The sequence below is a fragment of the Lacerta agilis genome, chromosome 6 (genome assembly GCF_009819535.1).
Source record: "Lacerta agilis isolate rLacAgi1 chromosome 6, rLacAgi1.pri, whole genome shotgun sequence".
NCBI classification, from domain to species: domain Eukaryota; kingdom Metazoa; phylum Chordata; class Lepidosauria; order Squamata; family Lacertidae; genus Lacerta; species Lacerta agilis.
In genome coordinates, this window is record NC_046317.1 from 58,455,906 (window position 1) to 58,472,044 (window position 16,139).

Below are 16,139 nucleotides of genomic sequence, written 5' to 3' on the forward strand. Positions count from 1 at the left end.
ATTCTCTGTCCTTCTTGCCCTTCCCTGAACAAGAGAAAGCTCCTTTATTTACCAACAAAGGCATTTGGAGTACAGAGCACACCACCAATGATCAATCAAGTGAAACTTACAGCAGAGACAGTCTTTTTCTCTCAACTCATCTGCAACTGCCTGAATCATATCCCTGTACATTCAAGCCTTTCCCTCTGAGGATGTGTTGCATTGTATGTTTCTTTAAATGTCAGAAACACACACACACACACACAAACACACACACACTTTCTGAGCCAACTTTGTCCTCTATAGAAATGTCTTTACTATCAAGAGCTTTACAATAGGAATTGGTAGAAAGCTTGCAGTTATTAAAAGGAAACCTACACCAATTTCAGATCACAAGCTCAGGTAGGTAAAACTTAAACAGGCACTGCTGGTAGTATGGCCCTGCAGCTAAGGGCCAACCCACCCTATATAAAACTCCTTCATTCGAGCTGCCATGATGGAAGGCAAACAGCCATCTTCCTGTAACACAAAGTTACAGGCGTGCTACCTGACAAGTGTCAGCGCTTACCAGGACCTGAGAGCACTGAATCAAGCATCCCCCACAAAAAGCCATCTAACAATAGGAGGCAGTTGGTGAAGTGCCCTCTACCCAACATGTTTCAGAGTGCCGACCATCTCCTACACTACTGCCCTGACCACACTAAATGTGAAACAAATCAAACAGCCAAATAATGAGCCAGACCAACTGAATTAAAAAAGGTATATCAAAAGGCCAATCAAGATACATCCCAAAAATTCCTATTCAGCCCCAGATAGTGACTGGCAAAGATTACACTGCTCAAAGGGTGGGATGTTGATCTGGAAGCTTCAGGAGGAAGGGGCTACCTTTTTGTCAGCCTCCTCCCCCAATTCTGTTGTCCATTCAAGGGTCATGTGGTGGAGTTCATCACATCTCCAACCAGGAGTTAGTCTCAACTTACCCCTTCTTTGAGGTGGAGCAAATCCACCTCAAAATGATAGCTGGGAGTGTATATATAAAGCATCTGAAACAGACTGTTGGGCTTTCAGAATATGTTCTTAATAAAGAGTCTTCATTCTGGTGTGAGTGGGGGGGGGAAGGCAGTGAATGCTGCCAAGGGGCAGGAAAATCAGTGACAGAAAAGAGGAGATATCAAACCTGAGAAGATTTTGTTTGTGTCTGACTATAAGATGTGATGTTGGTGAAGCTGTAGGTACATATGAAGATATGTATGTTTTTGGTGCAGGAGGCATTGCATATCGATCTGAAGAGATGGGATCAATAGCTTTTGGGACTAGACTGCTGGCCATCTGGCTAAAATAAACTTTTAATAATGACTAATAAACTTTAAGCTCTGGATTGCCTGGGTGCTTCACCAAATCTTTACCTCATGACACTGTCAAATAATGTAGGCTCCTTGAAGGTGTACAACAAAAGGGAGCTATTTCCAGAAGCCATTTAAAGAACTTTCTGCTCTTTCCTTGCTGGAAGCTAAATTTGCAATCAGAAATTCCTATTATTCTAATATGCTTCATGACCTGGATAGCTGTGATGAAAATGGAGAGGGTTACAGTTTTAGTAGCTGCTATTGAGCAAACTCCATCCATTTTTATTGGGCTTTTGAAAATATCCTGAAACAAACAAAACAAATATCAAGTGGAAAAGATGTGGAACATAATTTTGCAGTGATTCATTTTTACAACAGCTTGGCTCATTAAAATGGCCTATTTTCTCCTCTCTCTCTCTCTCTCTCTCTCTCTCTCTCTCTCTCTCTCTCTCTCTCTCTCTCTCTAGCTTAAAGTACCACTAGCTTTAGTCCTAGCTAGTTCAATAGGGATAGCACACACTCCATCTTGAGAACTGCATTTCCTTTGTGGGAAGACTCACTCTTTTTGCTTATCTTTACCATGAAATTGTCTGTGGTCTTTAATATCAGAGGGCTTTGCCCTCTATTCCTTTTTTAATCATAACTCAACAAAACCATCTGGATTTCTCAAATGTCAGAAAACATTTTGTCTATCTGTAAACCCAACACAGACAATGTAATTATCCCTTGCATCACCCTTTCTTACACTGCCGTAAAAAGGAAATACAGGTATTTCTTTACAATGTCTGTTAACCAGTGTCTTAAGGAATGCTTTTGATGAGTAATTCTTGAAGCCAGATAAAGAAAGAAAGAGAGGGAGGGAGAGAGAGAGAGAGAGGAAGATTATTTGTCTAACAGTAAAAAAATAGCATTGTGCACCTGGTTGTGGCCCACCTTATATCAGTGTTCTTCTAATTCCTTTAGATGGCATGCTAAATTTGGCCATAAACACAACTGGTACACTGCAGACTTTTGAAGAATTCAAAGGAGACTGGCAGATACCTCAGATAATAAATGTTGTTAATCATGTTCATGCCATGGAGTAAGGATGAGGAACCATTTTAGCCCACCTGACAGTCACTGGATGTCCTAATGATATCGGTTAACTGTGATGTGTCCAAGTCCCTTGCATAGTGCTTCCAAAATGCCTGAAAATCAGCTGTTTCCTGGGTCCTTTCAGCCAAGCCCCCTCTTTACCTGCTCCACATCTGATGTCATGTATGAAATCAGGTGTAGGGCAGGTGGGTGTGGCTTGCTGGACGAACAGGGAGGCCTGGTGAACTGGATTAGGCCTGTGGGGTGGAGGTTCCTCACCACTCCCACAAACCATGTTAAGTACATGAATACCTTATTTCATCTATGTTGCTTCAATGATGTGAACTTATGAAGAATATATTTTCCCATTCTAATTTGTGTAGTGTAATAATCCAATAATTGATCAAGAGTCAAGCCTGTAGCCCCTGTGACAACAATTTCTTTTGGTGGTCAATTTTTTGTTGAGTATGGTCTGTTAGCACAATGTATAAGTAAACGCCAGCAGGCGGCACCACAACTATGAGGTAGAATGGAAGGTGAGGAGCAAATTTTGGCATCACACAGGGCGCCACTGAAATTTGAGACCCCAAGGTCAGCCACTGTGAAGTGCCTTTTATGTACTGGTAGTGGACTAATAATAATGGCTTCAATTCAAGACTCAAGTTCCTTCTTCTTTAGAAATGATGATACTTAGGAATTTTCTCCAGCACAGAGAGACATTTTCATATCTACAGAAATGTAAATATACGTGCTTGTGAATGTGTGTGCGCGTACACACACAAACACATACAGGAGGGGGAGGGAGAGAAAGATCTTCCTCAAATCAAGAAAACAGACTCTTTGTGTGTGTGTAGATCTGGCTAAGTTCTTTCTAGCCTTGATGCAGAATGAGCTCCTGATGTTTATTTTAGACGTAAATCTAAGTATATAATAGCAGTTGACCTTTCTGACAAACAATAATTTCTTCTTAGCTGCCTGCAAGGTGTTAATGGGACACAAGTAGCAAAGGAGTCAAGTTCGCCCAAGGGTATCTCCATGAATACCATCAGATGACCATGCCTGCTGATATTTGTAGTTTAATATTTCTTAGCCATAAACAAAAAGCAAGCTTTACCCTCCCCCCTCTTTTTATTTTGCTACAAAGGCACTTTTTAAAGCAACAAAATCTTATCTTTCATTTTGTATAGATCAGCTTTGCTGCATCTTGAAGTATTTATAGTTTTAATACATAACCATAAATGCCCCCTAAACAAGGAATATTGCACCTTTAGATTACTATTATTGCTTTATTGCTCATCACAGCTATAAATTAACATCTTCCCCCGGCAATATGGAGAGAGTACAGAATTAGGTTACAACATGCGTAAACAAGAAGCTATTAAAGCTTTGCTGTTCCTTAAAAGTCTTTATAGTTTACTAGTGTACACCTGTAAGTGTTTCAATTAAAGAGCTACATGCTTGCCCAGTAATTGCCCTCCTATATGAGATAGGGTTTTGGCAGTCAGGAAAAGAAAAGCAAGACTAAAAGGTGGAAAATTGGAATATAAAACACAGAAAGTGAATCCGCTGTAAAATAAAATCGTGGATTTAAATTATGCTAATTAGCTCCTTTTACATCATGTTAGCTCTGCACGCTGGCTGCTGGTGAGAAGCTGCTGTTCTGCACCTTGGGGCAAAACGTCTTTGAGTCAATGTCATACCTCAGCTTATGGCTAATCATTAACTACAACAAAAAAGTGAATATATTTTCTGAACGCCTCCTATTGCTTCACTTCATTCTTCCTGGTTTATAGACAATCAGATTTTTGAAGAGAGAAGACAAGGTCAAAATGCAAAATCTATCAATAATTGTTGTAGCCATGGAAATGAAGAGGGTCTCCACAGGTCATGTTATATCATTATATCTTGTGAGGATACGTATAAGGAAAATAGTACCCAAGTGTGTAATGAGTGGGTGCATGGAGGGATACGGTTTGGGGGGTACGCCAATGGAGAATTATCACTGCGGGTGGGAATGCTTTTAGTTGCTGTTGCAAGAGTTGCAGCTATAAGTGTATTAATTCTGCACTATAATTTCCTGTGGCATCATTTTACAAAGTTCGCAACAACAAAAATATTCAATAGTGTTAGAAGAGAGGAGAACTGAAAGTAAAATGGTCACTGTGAAATATAAAGTATGGACCAACTAAAGCCTGTGGGAATACTGATGTTTGAAGGAAATTCCACAGACACCTGGAGAAGGTAGAAACAAGTGAGTTATACTGCATTGAATGTGGATCACATTAGGAAAGATGCATCTGGTGAGATGGAGCCATGAAACCACCTTCCCAACAGCAGCATCAGTGATGTTTACTTGGACAGGTTAGTTAGGAGGTCAGGGTCCTGCAGTTACACTCCAGGGACTGCTGGATTGGCTGCTGGTGGTCCTACTGGTACAACCATCAATCTTGACACTGCTCCATCCAGGTAAGTTGTAGTGAATGGTGCTGGTAGAGCAGCTCCACTCCAATACACATGCCACTAATGGAAAGATGAGAGACTCCATAAGAGAGGTACTGTTGTGTTCTCTTTATTTTTCCACAGGTGAGAAATACCCACACGGTGGTTCTGATTTCCTTTTGGAGAACTGATTTTACTTATTACCTGTATTTAGATTTGCTTCCAGAGCAGTCAACTAAATTTTAATATTTAAAAGGGGGAACCATGTACTCAAAGTAACCAGGAGATAAAAACAGAACAATTACCAATATTTTAATGTCTAGAATATTTTAAAGGTCTGGTAGAAAAGGGATGGAAATGTCAGGTGATTTTTGCTGATCTCTCCTCCTCCTATAAACCTCTTCATACCCCAAATCTGTCCAGAAGGCTCCCTCAGTCCTATGGAGCAGAGGCTATGGGGCAGGAGGAATCATACAAAAAGCATCCCAGTCTGCTAACCAATGGCTTCCCAAGTGTTGAGGAATATATATTGTCCATTCAGCAGAAATTGTTGCATATCCATGGTGCAAATTTTTCATTAGAACTTGGAGTAAAAGATACCTCGTCAACTCATAGCGCAAATGTGTGAATTCAGGATACTTGTGAACTGTTTGCTAGCTTCCAACAGCATGTTTCTCACTCAAATTGAAGTGACTGTTTGTTTATATAGCTGGCTCTGGAATAGCCCCCCCCCCCAGCTTCCCCACCTACAGACATTCCTCAAGACTGAAATGTGAATGTTCATTTACATGCTATATTTATTCAGACAACTTGAGAATGCTTTTTCTCAGCTATGAAACTTAAATGATGCTAACATTGTCAAGTGTTGAACCCAAGGGGGCCCCAAATGCATTCTATTGTGCTTGTTGCCTCCATACACACTTAATTAGTTAATTCCTCATCCCCCTCACTGCTAAAGTCTGTTCCCTTGCTTTATGCAGGTTAATTAGTTGCTTGATTTTAATGGTTCTTCTTTCCCAGAAGAAAAAGTCCTGCAAACACCCAGCTTGGGTACAGTGTTCTCAGATTCATACAGAAATAAGGACTAGCTGAAATACGCTTTGTTCCATATCCAAAATGCACCTTTTGAACATGCCTTTTCTAGAGATGAGCAGCCCCATTTTCCCCACTCCATCGAAATTTTGCATGTCCTCATTCATAAGTCCATTTCATCCTCAATCCACAAGGATTAGTGGTTATTTTTAAAAAATAATAATAATAAATACAATAAGTATTTAAATTAATATTTAGATTTCTATATAAAATTATATTTTATGTCAAAAATAATTTAAAAATATATCTTAGCTAAATGCACATAATTTAAAATTATTTTATTCTAAAAACACTTTTTCAGATTTCAGTACTTTTTCAGCTGAGAGCTGAAAATTTCAACAGCCAGACCAGTGAAGGATATTTACATTTGGATTAATGTATTTGTTCAGGAGGTACAGAGGCAATGGCAGGAGGCAGTGGTGGGAAATGCTGTGTGCCTGGCTTTTTGCCAGTGGTTTCACTGCTCTTACTTAGAGGAGGAAGGACAAGGCAGCAGGAAGATTGGTGAGGTTCAGGCACAGTGGTGGAGCCAATCTGGCACTCCTACCTCTGTGCCTGCACTGTGGCAATGTCCCTGCCACTGCGTCCCTCTCATACATTCCTGGTAAGCACAGTGACATGGCTGATGGGAGGTCACATGTGTGGCAATGCCTCTCCAAGACAATCACCTCATAGGGAGATGTGAATTAGGTCGGCTCACATAAAAATTCAGACTGAACAAAATTATCCCACATCCTTTTCCTTTTTCCATTAGTCATACCTTGGTTGACAAACAGAATCTGTTCTAGAAGTCCGTTCAATTTCCAAAATGTTCGAAAACCAAGGTGCGGCTTCTGATTGGCTGCAGGAAGCTCCTGCAGCCAATTAGAAGCCATGGAACCTGCATCGAGCGTTTGGGTTCCAAAGAATGTTCGCAAACTGGAACACTCACTTCTGGGTTTGTGGCATTTGGGAGCCAAAACATTCAACTCGCAAGATGTTTGTCAACCAAGGTACGACTGGATAAACAAAAGGAAAGCAGGGACACCTAGGAGAACACCCGTAGTCCCTCATGAGGGTGAGGCAGAAAGAAAGAGAGATGTCAATTCCCAATATTCCACTATGCTTTGATTTATTAATTGTAGACATTATTTCTCTTACAGAAAATAAAAAATGGCTACCCAGGAAACACCCAAGGATCAGACTCCAGCTTGACCAAGGCATTGAATCAAGGTTAAGTCTGCATAACATAGGGATGGATTCAGATATTAGGAGTTTCTTACTCATTTTTGTGGGATGAAGTAAATTCAGCATGCATTTATTTATGATTGTATAATTTATCACACTGATGCCACACTCTTCTGAAGAGCTGAGAGTTAATAGTATGGAATCAAGAGAAGAAACCCAGAGTAGCCATTCTGATATATCTGAAAATTTCCCAGTATCCCCATGCTGTAGTAGAATCTAGCATAAAAGATGTAGTCAGGGAACCTTGTGTTACAAAACATTACCTCATCATTTATATATTTTTCTGGGAAAACTAACATCTCCTTCAGAAGAGGGACTGCTGCTCATTGAGCCTGCTTCAAATGTGCATTACATGACAATATCATTTAAGATTTCCTGTGTAAGGTTTTTGTTTTTGTTTTAACATTAGACATCACATGAAAGCATTGCATCTTGCCAAAGAATGCTCATTTGGATCAATCTTAAGTGTGCATTTGGCTTTCAACTGCTGTTTAGCAATAAGGGTATTTTTACAAGTGACACTAAGGACACCTTGGGATGGTGTTCTATTCAATTTAAAGTGTGTTCTTTAAAAATACATTAATTTAAATCAAATGCATACTCTGATCAATGCACCCATTTAATATATAAATGCAGGACATTTAAATACTTTCTTGGTGTCACTTGTGAAAATACCTTGTTGGCACATGTTCTGTAATGCTAGTTGAAAACCAGCCAAAGATAGCTTCCTTACATTTTTGTTAATCCCTAAGACTTGAGCCTTGTTTTTATTTGTTTCTCTTTGCCCTCAGCCCTAGCATAAACATCCAATATCAAATGCTCTCATTTGAAAAGTTGTCTTTGGAAACTTTGGGGCTCCTGTCTGCTGATTCCACCAGAATTAAGAACACCACATGAATTGTCTCTCCCTTTGTGGTATTTCAACTTCACAGTTTGAATCAGGAGACACAGAGGGGAGCATGCAATGGAATATATTGGATCCTGGAAGGTCATAGAAAGAAAATTAATGTTGGAGCTCATCATGTCATCTGCACAGAATCTGCAACTGCTGCTCATAACAGACTTGGCTCCCATGGCAAACATTAGTTCATTACTAGCTTAGCAGCAGACTAGCTTAGGAAGAAGGAACTATTTGTGTGATAAAGAGCCACAGGAGGCCACTGACTCTGTGAATGCAATTTGACTTTTCACATTCCCCAGGAAGTGTTTCTGATCTGCAAGGCTGCAAGTGCCACACAGTTCTGGCAAAGAGCCGTATGCATAGAAAAACTGAGTAACACTTGATAAGCCATGTACATTAATTAATTCTACATGACAATGGAATGCGGCTGAAATAATGTATGGCAGCCACTTGTACGAAAAAAGGGGAAATTCATCATGGTATTATACTGAGTGTCAAAGACGGCAATGATTATTTGCCACTTTCTGTAGAATGTAATGTAATGTAAAAGTTATTTGGGTTGAATAGGCTTGAACACCCATATTATATACAGAGGTTGTACTGAAGACGCTGTACTGTACTACCTAAGTTTATAAACAGACATATGGTGTGATTCTACCCAGATGCAAGTCGCACAGCATCCAATGTGGCTTACTCTGTAGGTTTCAAAATATATGTATAAAATCTGTTTATAGAGTTAGTTGCTGGATAAATCCAACTTAATCTGTTTAATGTTAAATACCATTGATACTGTATTTAAAAACAAAGGAATCACACAGAGCTGTCAATATCCAACTTGGGTGTATTTTTGCCCATTTCATTTTTTTTTTATGTCCCAAGTCTCTTTCCCATTTCCTCATGAAAATATTAGGTCCCCCCCCCCCAATTCTTTTAGGACTTTTAAAAAAAAGCACAGGGCCTTCTCATTTGCTGCTTCCAGACTTAGGAACTCCTTCCCTGGGGAAGTTAGCCTGGTTCCCTCCTTGTGCTCTGCCAGCAGGTGAAGACCTTTTAATTCCAACAGGCCTTTGGGAACTGGGTTTTTTTGTGTGTGGAAAAGGTTTTAATAGTGCTGTTCTGTTTCTTATTATCTGTATTTTAATGGATTTGTTTTTAATATTGTTTTAATTCTATTAGAGTTTAATTACCTTTTTGTATTTTATCTGTATTGTTTTGATTTTATGTAAGCCGCCTTGAGTCCTGGTCTGGGGAAAAGGCAGGATATAAATAAATCAACAACAACCAATTTAGAACAGGATTGAATGAATTTGCTTCAAAAGGTGACTTAGATCAGAGACAGATCACAAATAGATAGATCCGCCCATCCATATTTTAGATAGGGAGATAGATAAATTCTTCCTGCTGTTCTTAAACACCCATAAGTTGATCATAGATGTATTTTAATGTTTTTATTGTTAAATCAAAATACACATATGTCCAGAGAGGCATAGCAACTCTACAGAATATTCCAACAAGCAATCCTCCTGTGCCATAAAACTAACCTTTTGTACGATACTACAAATGATAGATATGATCTCCCCTCCCCCTCCTCAATTAAGTGTTTGGTTGCAATAAAAAGTCTTCAGCCATAACTGTCTCCTCAAAAGGATTTCATGGCACCTTATTAATTTATTTTGCTGCTTGATGCCACAGCTCTGGGGGCAGGAGGGACTATGGAATCTAGTGGAAACTGCTCTGCACAATATTATTCTAACACATTGGAAGGCATCATTGCAAGTTCTCTTTTGAAATAAAAGTTATAAAGGGAGATTTTAAAAGCCTATAAATCTGTATTCACAGCAGCACTATAGATGCTAATTTTTTTTGGGGGGGGGGTGAAATAATGTGGAACATTTGCAATATTTTCCACCGGAGCCCCATACAGTTGTTTTAATGCTGTATTGTCAGTGTGATGAGTGTTGATTTCTCCCCCATTAATTTCACCTTACATTTATAAAGGAAAGGTGATGTATGTCTCTGTTCAAATATCCTTAGTAATGATTATTATTTATTTATGCAGTGTTTAAAGTATGCAAGACATTTTGCATCCAGGCTGCAAGTCAGGAGAGTGCTAGAGCATCTTGCCATGAAGAAAAATAAGAAAAAAGGGGAAAAATAGCCTCTATTTGGTTTATGTTTTATGTGTGCCCTCTAGACATTTCTGTGACTCAAAAATTATTTTTAGTTTTAAAACCATACCATGTTAGATATGCATCTACACCATACATGAATACCACATGGTATGTACAACTGTGGGATTGTATTGCAAACCTCTCATCTGGCTCTAATCATGTGCAACAAGTGCTGACTCCAGAATGGGACGTGTAGGCACATCTGCATCAAAAGTCATTGCTAGTCTGTTCAGAGTTGTCTAGATGAGCATCTGTAATGACTGAAATCATGCAAAAGCTTGCTTCAGCATGCTGGTGCTCATTGATAGGTAGGATTAGGGAACTTAAGTGTTATATAGTTCACTCCTGTCCTGAGGACCATAACTTCCTTTTTAGCAGGCCATGTTGGGACTATACACTAGTAGCCAAAATTGTGGAAAGCTTTTGGGGAAAGTGTATTTCTGAGGTTTGATGGCTTATAACACCACTTTTTTTTAGCGCTGTAAGGCCATCACCTCCTGGCAAATAGAAGGGGAAGAAATGGAGGAAGTGAGAGATTTTACTTTCTTGGGTTCCATGATCACTGCAGATGGTGACAGCAGTCATGAAATTAAAAGACTCCTGTTTCTTGGGAGAAAAGCAATGACAAACCTAGCCAGCATCTTAAAAAGCAGAGACATCACCTTGCCGACAAAAGTCCGAATAGTTAACGCTATGGTTTTCCCAGTAGTGATGTATGGAAGTGAGAGCTGGACCATAAAGAAGGCTGATCGGCGAAGAATTGATGCTTTTGAATTATGGTGCTAGAGGAGACTCTTGAGAGTCCCATGGACTGCAAGAAGATCAAACCTATCCATTCTGAAGGAAATCAGCCCTGAGTGCTCACTGGAAGGACAGATCCTGAAATTGAGGCTCCAATACTTTGGCCACATCATGAGAAGAGAAGACTCCCTGGAAAAGACCATGATGTTGGGAAAGATTGAGGGCACAAGGAGAAGGGGACAACAGAGGACAAGATAGTTGGACAGTGTTCTCAAAGCTACTAACATGAGTTTAGCCAAACTGTGGGAGGCATTGGAAGACAGGAGTGCCTGGCGTGCTCTGGTCCATGGGGTCACGAAGAGTCAGACATGACTAACTGAATAAACAACAACAACAACAACAACAGAGGCCATAATTAAAGCTAAAGGTTACCCAACTAAGTAATAACTGACATTGTGAGAATTTTTGGATATCTAATTTTTTCCGTGTTTTACGTTTCTTCTTTATGACTGCTGTTGTAATAAATAATCCTTAATGAAAGTTATTGCATTACATTCTTCATTAAATTATCTTTCCATTGATATATAATTTTATGGTATTACTCCAAAAAAGTGGTGCTATGAGCCAGGATACCTCAGAAATACACTTTTCCCAAAAGGTTCCCACGATTTTGGCCACTAGTGTAGTATATTGCAAACAGCTTAGAGAAGCAGAGAAGGTCCTGAAGAGATATGTAAGAATGACATAATATATGTAAGAACAATTTAGAAATGTTTAAACAAGTGAGCAACAGCATGTAACAGAGTGAATGACATAATGCTCTCTGGCCAGAGGGGCTATACAAATATATACAAATATGATGATTTGCTTGGCAGAAGTGATCAATATGCACTCCACTTAAATTCAAAGCATAAAAGCCAAAAATGCCCTTCTGAACTCAGAAACAAAGTTTCACCACTTCGCCAGTAGTGCAAATAAGTGTTGTCCAAAATAATGGTCAGGTTTCAAAGGAACAAGATAAAATGAAATTTGCAAAGACAAGCAGGAAGACTGTTACTTGCACAACAGAACTTTCCCCCTCCCACTTCCTGCACCCACCCAAGAGAATGTGGAGAATCCCAGTGATGAGATTCCTTTAAGACTGATAGGGTGGAAGGCAGGGAGAGAGAAAAGGATGTGGAATCAGAGCCAATGACAGGCAGAGCCAACTAATTCCAGTTTTGTCCTCTTTCAGGCTGAGTTGTACAAGGGTAAAGCTGAGACTACAGAGGAGGAAGTTGACATCAGGACCACCCTATGGAGTGAATGTAAGAAGGCAGGTAGAGGCTGAGGTGGGTGGAGCAGTGCCCCATTTATTTTAATGGACCATTGGAGAAACCTCAGGGCAGGGTTGGGAACAGGTAGGTGAAACTTGATGTTCAAAAGTAATGGGTAAGATCCAATGTCCCAATCTGTTCTGCCAAGCATCTGGAGAAGATTTTGGGTGTGTTTCAGGTGCTGCAAGAAGGTGAAGAGAAAGGGTTGACCCCTTTGTACAAGTAGAAGTTCATAGTGCAAGCAGGGCACCACAACTGGATATAGAATCATAGAATTGTAGAGCTGGAAAGTGATCCTGAAGATACTCATTCAGTGTATTGGAATTTAGTATTTTATTGTTTCATTTCTCCCGAGGTATTTTAATAGCAATGTCCCAGAAAAGCAAAATGTTTTCAGATGCCTTTGTCTAGGAAAAGGTAAAGGTAAAGGACCCATGGATGGTTAAGTCCAGTCAGGCGACTATGGGGTTGTAGCACTCATCTCACTTTTCAGGGTGAGCGAGCTGGCATTTGCCCACAGACAGCTTTCCAGATCATGTGGCCAGCATGACTAAACCACTACTGATGCACGGAGGACCATGACGAGTGCCAGAGGACATGGAAATGCCGTTTACCTTGCCTTTGCCTGGTACACCAGCTAAAACATCTCTTTAATCTCTCATTTTGCCTACTGAAAAAAAGAGCCAACACTGATCATTTGCATGTCATCTAGACTTACAGTGAACATTGGAAAGTGAAAGCACAGTACAATTTGGGGCTAGATGTTGAAGGTTCATTCATTTTTAATTCTGTCCTGAAAAATTATCTTGTCATTTCAAAATTAACTAGAGATGATGCTTGCAAAAACAAGGATCATTTCTTTTGTGATTGCACATGTGTATTCTGTCAGCTAGAAGAAAACATCTAAATATGCTTTATAACAGTGGTAGAAAACCTCAGCCCCATGGACTTACCAGGCCTCCATAATTAGCCCACAGTGTCAGGCTTGATTCATCCTACAGGATACCGACAATCACCTGATTGGTGGCATTTGCAAATCCCTATGCCAAAAACTGTGAACAGGGCTTTGCAAGACCGAACCCTCAGCTGATCCTTACATCTTGCAAAGCCCTCTGGAAAGTGCTCCACAAGACCTGTGTGGGCAAAACAGAGTCACCTGACTAAATTTTCAAATCAGGTGATTGACAAGTGGGAAGTCTGTGTGCACATCTTGCTGCTTAGAGGTCCATGACATTTAGAAGCCTGTACAGAGTGAGTGCCATAACATCCTCAGAACTGGGAATTTGACAGCACTAATCCAGAAGAATGTTATATTTGAGCATCACTCAAGAGGAATCATGAACTCCTCCTAAAATAAAATATTAACTGGTGATTTAAAGTTGGATCTTGTGATTTGAATTTTTAAAAATGCAATATTTATTGTTCTATAGCTTTTCAAGTAACCTGATATTTAGTTGAATCAATAGTTACTTGTCACAGATAGGGTAAACACCCATTATTTTAACTACATCAATATATATTAAAATTTCAATATAATGAATTTTTATCTCTTGACATTTTCAAGGAATTTCTTCAGTTCCAGCCTTCACTGCCCCCCCCCATTTTTTTTTTAATGTATTCCTTGAGATCCCTGCCAGGGAATTTATTTTTAAATTGTAGGGTTTTTATCTTCATTTTGACAGGACTTCTATGATAAAAGGATGCTGAATGTTGATGGATCTCCGCTTTTGTTATACCTTTGTTACATTTGTATCTAGCAATTTCCCTCATTTCTTCCTTTCTAAGGTAGTACCATGTTTGTACCTTCAGCGGATTTCAGCCTTCTCATCCATATGCTAAGGTGAAAATAAACCTTTCAATTGAAGGCTTGTGGCTTGTTGCTAAATGTATGATGACCATATCTTGTTTTAGCGGGTGAATACAGCTGTTATCATGTCTATTATTCATGACGTTATTTCCTTCTGGGCATCCTTCACTGGTTCCACAGGAATGCAAAGATATGTAAAAATTTATTGCTTGCTTTCCTCTCCAATGTAAAGTTATGGCACTACATTGCTCGCTAGCATTATCATTTGGTTTCTTTTAACCAGCAGTTGCTCTTGCTGTTACAGCTTTATTCATGCTGTTTTGTTCTCTCTCTTTTAACAAAACATCCTGTTGCCGAGAAGGTGAGCAATGCCATGCTGTTTCTATAAAAGATTTGGACATGGGACCTGCCAGAATGAATTGAGTCCTGGATTAATGTACCCCAAGTGGATTAGTGCTGATCAAAGTAGGGGCAGAATCCACTTCTAATACTATTAATAGCTAATACAAACATGGTGCTTAGTCAACCTGATTGTAGGTTAGTTGTTTTGGCATTGCTTTCTTGAGGGTAAAACCTAGTTTCACTGCCTCCTGAATCCACTAGCATTCGCTAATTTCCTCTACTACAGCATCTACTCTTACCCATTTAAAAAAGCATTTATGGAAATCCACTAATCACGCTCCTCCATCCCAGTCCAGGCAGAAGCACATTTCTGCTGGTTCCAAAGGAGGAAAAGAAGCCACTTCCATTCCAACAACAGCACCCTCACCAGCACTGAGGAGGAGTGGGGTGGAGAAATTGAAGGTTAAACCACGTGTTCATTGAACCTTCAAGTTTCTGAGCAGCAAGTATACAGTAAGGTATCTGAAGAAGTGTGCATGCACACAAAAGCTCATACCAAGAACAAACTTAGTTGGTCTCTAAGGTGCTATTGGGTGGCACTGTGGGTTAAACCACAGAGCCTAGGGCTTGCCAATCAGAAGGTTGGCGGTTCGAATCCCCGCGATGGGGTGAGCTCCCATTGCTTGGTTCCTTCTCCTGCCAACCTAGCAGTTTGAAAGCACGTCAAAGTGCAAGTAGATAAATAGGTACTACTCTGGCGGGAAGGTAAACGGCATTTCTGTGCACTGCTCTAGTTCGCCAGAAGCAGCTTAGTCATCAGGGCCATCTCAGGCGCATCTGCCACCGTGGCACGGTGATCCTTCCAGCGCCCCCATGCGTCCGGGGCGTCCGGGGGAGAGCGCAGGCGGCGCAAGCACCTGGCCACCCGTGGGGGCGGGGGGAGGCAGCCGGCGGAGCCGCGCGGCTTCCCCCGCTCGCTGCGCTCGAAGACGGGGCTGGGTGGCCGGCTCGCACCCCGCCCGGGAGCAGCATGGACGGCAGCAGCTGTGCCACCGGCGCGCGAGCACCTGCCTGCCCACCCGCCCATGGGGGCGGGTTGGGGAGCAGGCGCCCAGTATACCGGCGGCTCGCGGGGGCGCCCGGGGGGGCGGCGCCCTGGCGTGCCACGCCACCAGCCCCAATGGACGAGATGGGGCTGTTAGTAATGCTGACCACATGTCTTGGAAGCTGTCTGTGGAAAAACGCTGGCTCCCTCGGCCAGTAACGCGAGATGAGCGCCGCAACCCAGAGTCGGACACGACTGGACCTAATGGTCAGGGGTCCCTTTACTTTTACCTAAGGTGCTACTGGAAGGAACTTTTATATTTTATTTTATATTTTGTTTAGACCCTGTAGTATTGAGATAAAAGTTGTGGGTAGGATATTGCTAGCCCAAAGATGGAAAAGCAAAGAAATACCCACAAAAGAAGAATGGCAAGGAAAACTGATGGAATACGCTGAAGTGGTAAAGTTAACTGGAAGACTACAAGATAAGGATAACAGAGACTTTAAGAAAGATTGGGGAACCATTTATGTTATGCATACAGAAACAATGTAGTGTAATGGACTCACTAGCAGGTTTTGATTAAACACTTATAATTACCAAAATAAATACAGAAAATATAACAATGATCTCAAAACAACAAGAAAACAATAGTAATTATA